We start from the raw sequence: 13,568 nt of genomic DNA on the forward strand, positions 1-13,568 counted from the left end.
ACTAAATCCGTTTTTTACGCAAAATTTAATACAAGTTCGTTGTTGCAAATTTAAATCCATTTCTGCAATTGTAAAAAATCGCCAACACACACAGAGATAGATGTACTCTTGGCTACGTAACTTTTGCAAATGTCAAGTTATGACACTAAGATTTAAAGGGAATATCAACAACAGATGTACCAATTTAACAAAAAAAAACAGAACTCAAATCGGAACGATGGGAGCGCCACACGGTGGTTATTCCGGGAACTTTTTGATCAAGGTAGTATATGCTTAATTTCTCTGATGAGGATAATCAATCAATCAATAGTATGTGCGCCCATGCGTCTATATGCGAGAGGTTTTTGTTGGTACGCTGACTAAATCAAATATTAATCTGACCAGGACGAAATTTTATCGAAAATATTTTTGAACTATTTACATTTTGATCAAAATCCACCCATCAGAAGTTATCGTTTTGGCCTCAATTTTATACGTGCCTCCGCAATTAAAGAAAGCATTTAAAAAGAGCGATAGAAGAGAACTATTGTAAAAACTGATTCAAATTTTCGCCAAGCACCCAGAAATTACGAATTAACTTTTCTTACACGGTTTCAGCATATTTTAATCTTAAAATTGGGATGATAAAAAATAGTTAGCCAATTTGCAGCAGCACTTTATATATTGTTGCTTTGATATAACTTCCTCCGGATAATTACCAAATTGAAACAATTTGAATGCTGAGGTTTGAATCGAAAACAGATAAGACAGAGGCTAGGAAACTCACATTTCCGTAAACTCCATTCTTGGGTCGGGCGTGAAATCTCTAATGATAATTCCGATTTCCCCATTACGTCCAGTTAATTTCCCCCTTCCACGCCTCCGGCACTTAAGCCGTCTTTCTCCTTGGCTTCGGTGATTTCATCCTCTATTTAATTCTGAGCCGATTAGGCAAACCTTTTCGTACCACGCCATAGTGTCCTTGGACTCGGCAGGGTCAGACGTACTCTAACCACTCATTCTGAACGCCGAGACGGTAATGCTAAGCTAAATTACAAAACCACGCTTTTCGTCGTCTGCAAAGATTTTCTACGGGGGCAAATGTTCCCCGTGGAGCAGGGTAAATCACGTTTGCAATCAAGCCATGCTGCTTCTGAGTCCATGCTTACATATTTTGGACACACTGCCGACTAATTATATTAGTCTGCATAACTATATTAATCAGCGGAAGTTTTAAAATAAATGAAAAAAATTTAATCCAATGAGAAACCTCCAGCAAATAGCCAAAGATTATTCATAATGACATCTATTGAACGTGCAGCAAAGCCCTGCTTCAATCGGAGAGTCTCCTAATATTTGTAGTACTGATCAGATTTCAATGTGATATCCTCCATGAACTTACAAATTCTTATGTGGTGCATCAACAGATAAATTGGAAGGTGTTTGAAAAACGATGTCAATAATTTTAGCAATCGTCTCCACTAATAAATAATTGAGAAAACACATATACACTCATAATATTTGGGAGAAATCTTTGATAAAATAATAATATTAAGTTCACATAAAAGCCGTTAGTTTCGTCAAAAACTGTTACGATAAGAAGACGAGCGTGACGGGAGTTTTAAAAGGAATTAGGTTGGGAGCTGCTTGAGGCGTGGAGAGAATAAGCGAGACACATTTATTAAGGTTCAGAACACGCGAGTGTAACTATGGCACTACGGGAGATTTTATGGCGCCACATTACAAAAATGGACATGTGGTAGTCCAGAGGTAGAGCGTTGGTAGTCCAGATGTAGGTAGACCAGAGGGCCCAGGCTCGATTCTTGGGCAAACCTCTTTGCTCGCACCCAAGCTGTGTGATTTTCCGGGTACCAGATCTTCCTGGGAAACCATAACCGGTATTGGGAAAGGAACTGCCCCCCTGTTCATGGTTACAATATACATTTCATATACAAGTATCATCAAAGAAGAACGCTCTTCAGCGACGACACAGATGTATCAAAACTTTGAATGATACATTTATATATAAATATACATATATATAAATGTAAATAAATAATCTTTTTTTATATAAAATAGATACCAGATGGCTTCTGAAGCTACGGCATCATACTGAAGAAGAGTGAAGCCGTGCGAGATGATTCTAATAACTAGGTTGGAGGGAGAACCAACGTACAATTATAGTGCAGATGAATATGTCAACATCTAGCCATATAGAAGAGGAAATAGAAGAAACATATGAATAACTAACTGGAGGTCCTCGATGTAGTTACGATAAAGGAGAACGTAATAGCAATGAGCGAATATATCGCGGTGGCCACAGGGTGAAGATTGGAGTAGCATTGAGGAGTTTCGTTTGGGGAAAAAGGAATACCGCAGAAAAAATACTGGTGAAGTATTGTTAATGAGAAGAACTTGGTATTGGGGAATACACTTTTTGATAAGTTATACGGTAATGTAGGAATTCCAAGAGGAATGTATTGAAAACTACTTCGAATCAATCAACGACAATTTGCTGAAAGAAAATACTGAGCCTGCATACAAACTTGCGGAGAATCACTTCGCAGAAAGAAAAACAAAAACCTATATTATCAGACACTCAAATGAATAGATACTAATAGCGTGTGAAGACAGGAAAGGGATGAATTAGTACATAAGTAAGTATACCAAGGCCAAAATATCGCGATGTAGAGGAAAATTACCAAGGCCAGAAGATTCTGAAATGTGAAATCCACAAGGCTGTGAGAGATCTGATGATAAGAAGGCACCCAGACTGGGCAAAACAAACGGATAAATTATTAAGGTACCCGGTGATGAGGCGAAAGACATTCTCTTTGGAATTATCTACGATAGTTACGGGAATGAAAGACTGCCGGATGATTTAGGGAGTAAAACGATTCTTACAAAACCAAAGGAAATAGATCGATAAATGCGAAGATCGCCAAACCCTGAGCCTTGTGCCCCACGCGTCCAAAGTGCTATGAATAGCCAAAGAATATAAACAAAGACATATGGTCGAAGTATATGATGAAATATTGAAGGCAAATTTTTGGAGAGCCAATCCAAACTCAGGAAAGACGGAGAAGCAAGGGAAGCCTAAGGGTACTGGTTAAAAAATGATTAATGTCAACAAGCCCTTATATGTGGCATTCGTGAATTTGGAGAAGGCTTTTGAAACCTTCGAGAGGAAGAAGATTTCCAAACTAATGGAAACACTTGGGATGGGCTACACCGACAGAACAACGCCATCAATCATCCATCGATATTATTAGGACCAAGTCACAACAAAGGAAAAATAAAAAACCAGAAGGTAAAATAAATAGAGTACGGCAAGGATGCAACCTCTCGCTAACATTATTCAACAAAAACCTCGATGAGGCCACAAAAGAATCACAGGTATTAGTTATCACAATAGGAAAGATGAATGGGGAAGATATTAACATTTTACAGTCCGCAGATGATATCGCAAATATAGCTGAGAAGCGTGAAGAGAACTGATAGCATCCCTGAATGATATGAACTAAGCATTCCAAGATTATAATATGCTGGTCAACAGGAAGAGAAAGAAGCAATCCTAATGTTTGAAAGAGATAAACTAAGGTTTACGATGGAAGATATTGGGGCAAGTGGAATCTTTCATATACCTGGGGACCGACATAACTTGGGATGGCATAAGTACGGTGGATATCAAGCGAAGAATAATTCAAACTATGGGGACTTTCGTGATGAAGATGATAATAATACACTCTAAGAAGATACGCTAGCAAAGAAGAAAGTAATACATAAAAAAGTTCGTGTGAAACATGGTACTTCATGGATCGCAGATATGGACCATAGGGAGAGTGGATCAGAGAACATGCCTTTGAAACATGGTACTGGTGACGAATGCTAAAGATTGAATGACAAGAAAAAGTGAGAAATGAAGTATAGGGATAAATGGAAGAGGAAAAGAATGGGAAGGACTGGGCAGAGAAGAGGACCCAGATGAGCTGGGTGCGCCTTGAGGCACAACGAATTCGTTAGAAATATGGTTGAAGGGAAAATTTCAAGTAAGATCTCTCACGGGGCAGAACGAAGGACAAGTAAAAATAATCGTAAAATAGAAAAGTACTCATGATCTTAGGGAATTAACATTAGATAGAGAAGAATCGAGGGCTGCAGTGAACTAATCTTACGATTGCAACACTGATACCACTTAGAATTTCCTATTTCTTGAGAATTTCATCTATTTTGTTGGCTTTGAACTTTTCTTCACCCCATGCTTCTCACTTTAAACCAAACATGTACTTAACAATGGAAATAATTCCATGACAGAGTGGCTAACTAAAGCCTTACGATCCTGAAACATATCAAATGCTTCCTATGCGTCTAAATATCGTCGCTGTCTCATCTACAACTTCACAGTACCTCGTAAAACATCAATTAGGTACGGAACAGGAAGCGCTAGGGCATCAGTTAAGGAAATGGAGGGGGTCTTCAAGGGGAGATGTCCTATAAGGTAACATGGGTTAGGGTGAGTCACTCACTTCGGAAGAGGAATATTTGCCATTTATAATCTGATATTTAGAAATTTTCTGTCACCATTCTTTTCCTCTTCAACAACACAGAAACAATATATTTGACCGAGTACTACACATATTACAACAATACTAAAATGAACTAGATTATCAGAAGTTTATTGTCAGAAACTGTACTATCGTTCGACGAGTCTCAGTCACATGTAGGTTTGGAATAAGAAAATTGAAAAAAATCCAATTCAAGAACTTGGAAAATTGTTCCTTAAAAATACCTATTTTTTTATACTAAAATACTTGCCAGTAAACATGTTTCGATTAATCTTATTTAAATTGAATTCAAAATCATGCGTAAGTCATAAGTAAGTTCAAGTAGGATAATACTTGCATTAACGATTGAAATTCAAGCAAATTTGAGTATTTAATCTTGTTTATTAATAATGCACGCTTAATTTATGCGAAGCAATTAGTAGATTTACCACGGCGTAAGATGATAGGAGTAATTTCCACTTTTGTGAGAACATGCAAATGACTAGCATCATCTCGAGTGATGACAGGTAGATATATTGTAGATGTAATTAAAATCTGGAGTTAACCAACACCGCATATATTACGTAGGTTCTTTCCCTATGTTTGGGCCGACGTGATGGCGACACCCAAGTATTTTACATATTCAGCAAAGCTCTCTCGAGCGTCTCCAAGAGTCTCCAATAGTGACAGCAAGCCTCTCTTCTTCTCGAACGTTTTTCCAAAAAGATTTTCTCATACCTTACCATATTCAATTCTTTCTTTTGCTTTCCTCCCCTCCTAATTACTTTCTTCAACCTCCTCTATGTAGACTTCCATTTCAAACGCCTCTAGGCTCCATTCATCTTGTACTTCCGTCCTCCTTAAAAGGTTTTTGGAATTGTTTAGATTTTCTTGTGAGTAAAAATTTGACACTGAGTTTTTGCTCCTCTATGTGTGATTCATGTTGTTCGTTGACGTCCAATGTTGGGTGAATTATCAGATGTGATGATAAGGATACCAATATCATTTATTATTATCATTATTGGTATTCTACCGGTTAAGGCATGTTTTGGATTGACACCGTCCAGATAACGGTAAAATGATACATTTTCTGGCCACATCTAGCAAAACAAAATCTGAAATACCTACTATAAGTCCCTATTCAATTCCGCATGCCGCGTTTCCGCTCTTCATTTACCAATATTTATTATTTATACCCTTTCCTACTTTGCCTGGCACTCTTCCCTCTATCACAGATTTTAACATCCTGTTGCCAATAAATAATCATCTTTCCTGTCTCATTTGGATTTCTCCGATAGGATTTATATCATAATATTTAGTTCAAGAAAAATGTAAATCCATAAAACATCTCGAGAATAATTTATCTTTAAGCAGAAGTTGCAATTGCATTATTTGTACACGGATTTGCTGATACGGCATGTGGCCTTCGTTAGTTTTTCCACTCCATGAATCTTGGATTTTAAGTGCTTCGATAGAATCCTCTCTGCACAATGAAAGAAGTCGACTTTCAACCTGCCTTCAAAAATACACCTCTTCACCACCACAGATTTTATATTCACCACGGGCATGACTTTTTCCATCAACATTCTTTCCTTCTCGTTCACCTTTATTTATTAGTTACTCGTCCAAAAGGGAGTGTTCTATTTTCCCTCCTAACACAGTTACTTTGCCCATATTTTCCTTCTCCGTCTCAATTGGGTCGCAACACGGTTACCTAATTTTCAGCCGAGCCAATATATATGAATTTTATATTGACAGTTCTCATCCAATCCTTAAACCCCAGGCCATTGCTTGAAAATTGGCTCAAAGCTGATCGTCTGCAAATGACCAGGCGGATCCTTTTAATATCAGCCTAAAAAGAAATCTTCCTGCAATAATTTAAAAATGAGCCCTCATAAAATAAGACGAAAATGTCATTTAAATGTCTCAAGCTCTCACGTACACGATGCTCATTCAAATTCCTGCATAATATGTTAAATCACGCGTAGATCGTAGGAGGTTACTTATTTTTTTCCCCCATTCGAAAAAAAAACAAATGAAAGTTGAGAAGGGAAAAGGATTCGGCAGCGTCGTTTTCTCTTCGGATATACATGTCCCTCATGGGCGTACCGCCGTAGGTGTTTCGTGGAGGCTGTCGCTTGAGCCGGGCGTCGGTTGCCAAGGATCGAGTCTGTAAAAAAGCCGTCCCATTATGGCGCGAAAAACATCGCCGACGATTACGAGGAAGGTACAGAGGATGGATGATGAAAAGGTTCGCAGGAACGGTCTTGAAACCTACACGGTAATAATTTCCATTCCAGGACTAAATTATCGTGACTAAGAGGCATTAAATGTCATTTCCAGCATCTTCGTTCGCACTCAAACCAACATATCCAAGAAACAGATTCGGTCCAAGCAAGTTTTCACAACGCTTCCCTCTCCCATGAAGTAAAAATGGTGAAGTCAAATCAAGTCAAATAACAAGAAAATCTGTTTCATAACTTCACTTGCTCTTTCAACCGACGTGATAAACAAGTAAATGGACCATAATAAAGTAAAATTAGGCCACCTTATGGAATGAAGAATTTTACCACAGATCCTAAATATACATTTTCGGCTGTTAAATGAATCAGGCGGGATTACTGAGCACTGGCGGTCAGCATTATTTTTTTACCGAGTTTTGGTAGAGTGATGATGTTTGAATTAGTACCTAATTAAATTCTTGCTGTGATAAAATATATTCGCCAACATTTTTAATGAATGAATATATTGCCATAATTTAAAATACATAAAAATAGCAAAACTGCTGGGTAGGAATGTCTACTTAAGGATATTTTTTACCGTCTCTGGCTCCAAATGGTTCTGATTTTGAACACCTTGATTCCAGCAAAGTAAATTTATACTATGTGATATACGCATGTAATATTTTTCATTGTTATAACTGCTGTGATTTGAAAATGAAAAGTGATGTGAATTGGCCTCATTTGAGGTTCCATTATAATGAAATATATTTTGCACTCAAAATATTTGGAAACAGTTAATTTTGCAACCTTAACGGTATATTTAGCTTATAAAGCTTATTTTTAAGAAGGAATGCCAATTTCACTTAAACACGAGTGAATAATGAAGGATCTCAGTTTTTCCCGGCGTATTGTATTCAGGAAGTTCTCTCGGGTTTCCCACCGGGTCAGCGTGGTGTGCACCGACGTTTCGACGGCTAACTCTGCCGTCGTCTTCAGGGTCTGAAGACGATGGCAGAGTTAGCCGTCGAAACGTCGGTGCACACCACGCTGACCCGGTGGGAAACCCGAGAGAACTTCCTGAATACGAGTGAATAGTTTTCACATTTGATGAATGAGAGTAATGCGCAGCAAATATATGCTTAACATGCTTCACTTTTGCCTTTTACGATCCTCAGAATGCACGGGTCATGTATCGATTAAAATATCCCAAAATATCAAAAAAAGCATTTCCTAAGGAAGCATATTAAGATTTTTAAAATTTAGCGGATGACTCCGTTAAAAGTTCCTCTCACGGCATCTCCCGCAGTTTCTTGGATAGGAAAAACTATTTGATGTTACCAAATCTACTTTCAATATCGATCCGTTTTTCTAGGTCCTGATTTCTTTAAATACTTGTAGGCCTCGTAATTATCACTTAAATATTATTCTGGCCACAGTTCAATCTTCAAGTTCGATTTCACCCAGATCAACTATCTAATCATTCTCCTTTCCTCCGCATGTCTAGGCAGCCCAAATACCTATGAATCCACTCGAAATTCCATTCATTCATTCTTTAAGATCCCACGATATAAATTATTATGCCGGACGGGTTTTTTCCGAATTCCTTCTTCTTCACGTGATACAATTCTCCACTAATCAGTGAGCCAATGTCGTATTTCATTCCCAGAGAGGAGTGAATTGTGTCTCCAGGAGATAGTAAGCCCTTTTAACTAGGTAATCGTGTCCTCAAAAATGTTCGGTGCCATAGGGTATCATTGCGCTCGCAGTCTTTTCAAATGTGATATTTGATGGACAACAAAAAATACTCTTCCGCTCATAGCACTATAAATAGCATCTACTCTTTCCTTCCGAAATTAGTGAGCTACAGAATTTATTCAATCACAACAATCTGTCGAAGGACCTGAATGCGCAGTAAAACTTGAACTACGACGCAATCCCTGATCTGAAGAACGCATTTTGTCACCACACGATATAGGAAATTATTTTTGAAATATCAACAATTCAACAGACCTAGCTGTCATCAAAACCTCTCATGCCAAGGCATGCAAGGCAGGCATGCCAAGGTTCCCAAAAAAGGATCATCGAAGAAAAAAAGGAAAACTTCGATTTTTATTATCGATCAAAAGATCTAAATGTGGAGAAAACTTTGTCCAGTACAAAATGCTGTTAGTAATTAAAAAGAGTGATGGCTGAAAACTACATCTATTGGGATATTATTAATAAGGCACAAAGGTACGCCAACATATCGTCAGTATCAATTTCCCCGTGGAGCTCAAGATTTTCAAAGAAAATGTTATATTTGAACTGAGGCATAACCCTTCAACGACACATTGTGTAACGTACTGACTGTGGAATATTTTTACGGTGCTGTTGTACAAAGGGACAAAAATATTTCCGAGATTTCAACTATTCTAAATTTACGCATGTTTTGAACCGTCTTAACTCCACTAGTTTCCCCGCCAACGAGCCTCATAAATCCACAACATGAACTAATGAAATTGAGAAATCCCTCTGAGCAGACAGTACATGATACCAGGTAATAAATTATGAATGTATTCTCACTGCCATGTAAAATGTAATGCCTGCCCAAAATTTGTAAGCTTTATGTCAAAAAATATAGGCATATGTATGGTGACACGAATTAGACACGGGATTCGTGTCTCCGTCGGCTCCAAACGATATTTAACTAAGTTTTAACGTCGTATTTTCAAATAACATATATATGTAAAATGAAAAAGATTATTTAAAACATAAAATTTCCTTAGAATATGTAGATTAGCCTACAGTGACAATGATTTGAAAAATGTTTAGAAATACTGCTTTATATCAGCCTGTATATCCTCTACATACAGCTAGGCATTATATCAAGTTAATGGGACATATTAGGCAGTGACTGGACACCTGGTCAAAGCTTCTTTAAAATAAATGGATTAAAAATATTTATTCTTTTTATAATTCAATACTGTTACAAACATTATCATAAAATACTCTTACAAATCTATACTTTTTTTCCTTATTTCTGTTATCTTAATAAAAAAAGCCGTGAGTTGTAATTATCCATGGGACACTGATGCTGTGAGCTTCAAGTTTTAATTGATTACCCTTCAACGACTTGAACTGAAACTGCGTACACATCGATGACTCTTACTCTTTATGCTGACTAATGTAAGTCATCAAAATAAACCCAAGTCATTCATATTCTTCATAAGTCATTGTAACAGAAGCGTTTCATATAGCATGCTAATTGAGATTTAATGGTTCTAACTTTTAAAAATTCCTTGAAAAATGTTTTTATTGCGAACGTCAAGCAAGACCATTGGAGAAATTCTCCTGGCCACTCAACCCTTGTAATACGCTGACCTCACGCAGGCACTCACGATCACCGACACCCTTCGATGGCACCACATCAGCCGCCGATAGATACTCTTGTGGTATGATTTATGCCCAAGAAATTGTGTGTAGAACGAGAAACAGACCTTAAACCGTGCGATTTGAGTTTTGATTCAGTTCAGACCTTCTCCCGCGCCCATAACCTTCTCCCTAAATCACTTTTTTATGAACTCCCAATCGACTCGTCCTCCCGCGTCACAAGGAACTGTCACTTTGCCAGTAGATCTAAATATTTTTTTTAAAACTACATCATTAGAGAGGTCCCTGGAAAAACCCAACGGAAAGATTCAAAGGCCTCAACGTAAAAAAAATCTTTTATTTCGCATGGAGACAAAAGCTTTTTAATAATAGAACACAAAGGGAGAAGAGATCTTCTTGATCCTTAGTTCTTCGGTCCGAGGACTCCATTTCAACCCCGCAGTCCTACTCCTCGTTCCGGCATCCCACCTTCGGGTCTCCCGTCAATGCCCTCGCTCCCCGCCGCCGTTTCCCGCCGACACCCACTCGTGCTTCCTCCTGGGGCCACCCCCAGCCCCCGACTCCTCACCCCCCCACTACTGTTGGGTTTCTAAAAGGTTTTCCGCCGCCTCCGTTTGGCACGACCATCAGGAAGGTAGGTGCCGCCGCGGCATTGTGAAGGGGTAGGTAAAGACACGGGGCCGTCGTCTTTCTGCGCCACACCTCCCAATCCCCGCATCTCCCCGGACCGCCGCCCGTCACGCAATCACGTCTCGTCGCTAGCTGGTACTCTCGCCGCTTAACCTTTACCACCGCTGCCCCCTCCCGACTACCACTTCTCCCCCTGCACCCTTCTTTTCTTTCTCCCTTAAATCGCATGCCGTCCTGACGAATATGGTAATCGTTGTCTTAACATATGCATCGTGGCCGCCGAGTCGCCACGTTGAAGTGTGGGGGAGGAGGTTGGGGTCTCCGGGAAGACGGTCTTCGATCACTTAACTTTTACGGATTTGTGAATCAGTCTCATTAAAATTTCGCAAATTGAATGACAGGGAAAAAAAAGAGGACTTCTAAAGCATGTTAATTTTCTTATCTCATCACTCACTATCATTCTTTGTTATTCTATTTACTTTTCTACACTGAAAGAGAACGTACCTCATTTCCTTTGCTTATTTTAATTAAAATGGAGAAGGAGGGGTATTTGCAATACGTGTAATGTGGGACTGGTCACAAATTGGATTGCGGGAGAGTGTCGATCCGCGAAGGGGGTTTCCAGCGTTAATCAATTCATGTCTTCATCATACGGGTCATCAATCCCGAGGATTGATTTGCAGTAGCTCTCCAGACTATCCTGTTCCCTGCCAACATCTTCATTCCTTAATAGGTTCTTGCAGAAACACGTTCCAATACCTGCTTCTCGCCGATGACCCTTCGCCTTCAACTGTAATTCTTCCCTGTTTCCCTCATTTATTGTCCTCATTAAGCTATCCGTGTATCAGGATGGGCCCGATTAGTTTTCCTCTTCTTATTGTGAGTGTCCATTATAAGCTTCTCTCTTCTCCCATAACTTATTGATTTTTTACTCTGTCTGTTGTATTTTAATCATTCTTCGCTAACCCTACATTTCCATCGCCTCCAATCCACTTTTGTCTACTGCTTCTATTCTTCTCGTCTCATATCCGTACTCTTACTATATGTTTAAATGAATCGATTTATTCGTGGTACATTATAATAAATTTCTCTCGATTTCACGGACGATCGCATCTGTAATAATTAATTAAGATTTTCGAATCCTGTAGGAGGATAGAAATTACTTTCTGATGAGTCGTCCTTTAGAAAAGGAAAATCGAAGAAAATATATTCGCATCGGTCTTGCTCGTGTTAGAATGACGTCACATATTTTTAACAGGAAGGTATTCATTCATCGATTTTTGTACAGTGAAATAATTTTCACTCTTTGATCGAAATTTACTTTTGTGGATGAATTATAAAACAAAGTATAACTTATGAAAGCAATTAACCCATTATTTTGAACTACTGGGTGGCTACTTTTACCAAAATTTAGTGAACTTTATTTTCGTGAGAAAATTTTGGGAAGCATTAAACTCTTTCAAGTGGTGTAGTTTATCATATTAGGCATGTTTAATTCGTTAAACCCTCACAATTCAGCACACAACGAGCATTGATGTATTTAGTTTCATTCCTATTAGATTAGATGCATGACTGATGGAAAGTGTGATGAATTATTATATATTTTTTTCATAACTTAAGAGGTTATCTAAAAGTTGTTACTTAGTATGTAAATTCTTAAGTGCTTATATTAAATCGTGCGATGACTTAGTGGGTAGATTATATCGCACTGATAAGCGTGTTATGGAACCAAATCCGGGCGATGACTCTGGACACACACAACTCTGGTCCAAAATAAATTTATGGGCATTTCTAAAAAAAACTATAGGAAGCATAAGAATATTGGAAGCAGTTTACGATTTTATATTTTGCATATTGAGTTGTACACGCCATAAGATGTATTTTGCGTGAGTTGAGCTGTGTACTAATAATAACCCATTATTAGGTATAAACTAAACCGTATTTGAGCTCAACGATTACTTATTCCTAACTTTATTTTTAATCCAAGGTCTGTGTCAAAATCATTTTAGATAAAAAACTAAAGATATATACGTCGTGTAAAGAAAAAATGATAACTTCAGATTCGAATTTTCGTTTTTGATATTTTTTAGTGTTTCAATCAAACATTAAACTCTTTTTTCTCAAAATTCGTGGCATTTTTTTAAACTTCTTAAAAAACATGGAATGTAACCTTCCACTCAGGAGAATTTGCACGTAGCTTATCAAGAGTAGTTTTTTCCTTCGAAAGTGGTGTGGAAGCGCTCACTGTAAAGAACCAGAGGAATGGTTTTCAAATGAAATGCATTACATCTAACCTGACGCTCAAATTAGTAGGTGATATTTGCTTTTATCTGGAAGCCATTTAAGTTTTTAAGACCGGTGATGGCAAGCTTCGATTTTATAGCAAAAAATATTGGACTGATAATACGTGCATTTCTAATGGATCATTTCTCTTCTCTCCCCCTCTGTGTATTTCTGAAACTGAGGAATTCCCGGGACCATTACAATGGATATAGATCATGCTTCATCTCCTTGACCAATATATCTCTTGAGTAGTAATTGTTCCGGTGTTAGAAAAATATATTTATTTAAGCTGTTTAATATTGTCCGCTGCATTTATCATATTATGCAACTTTTAAATAGACAGGAATGAGGTAATTTTGAGTGGTTACCGTCTAGAAACAGCAATAAATGTTCAACCTATGGTCAGTTGATGGAATATACACGTAAAATAACAAAAAAAATGCCTAGCGGATTTCGTATTCAGTATTTAATTCATAAAATAAGTCTTTAATCATGATCAAAAGTTAATGTTGAGGTATTTTCATTCCTAAATCAGGGAATG

This window comes from Hetaerina americana, unplaced genomic scaffold (genome assembly GCF_022747635.1).
Source record: "Hetaerina americana unplaced genomic scaffold, ioHetAmer1.1.p SCAF_5, whole genome shotgun sequence".
NCBI lineage: Eukaryota > Metazoa > Arthropoda > Insecta > Odonata > Calopterygidae > Hetaerina > Hetaerina americana.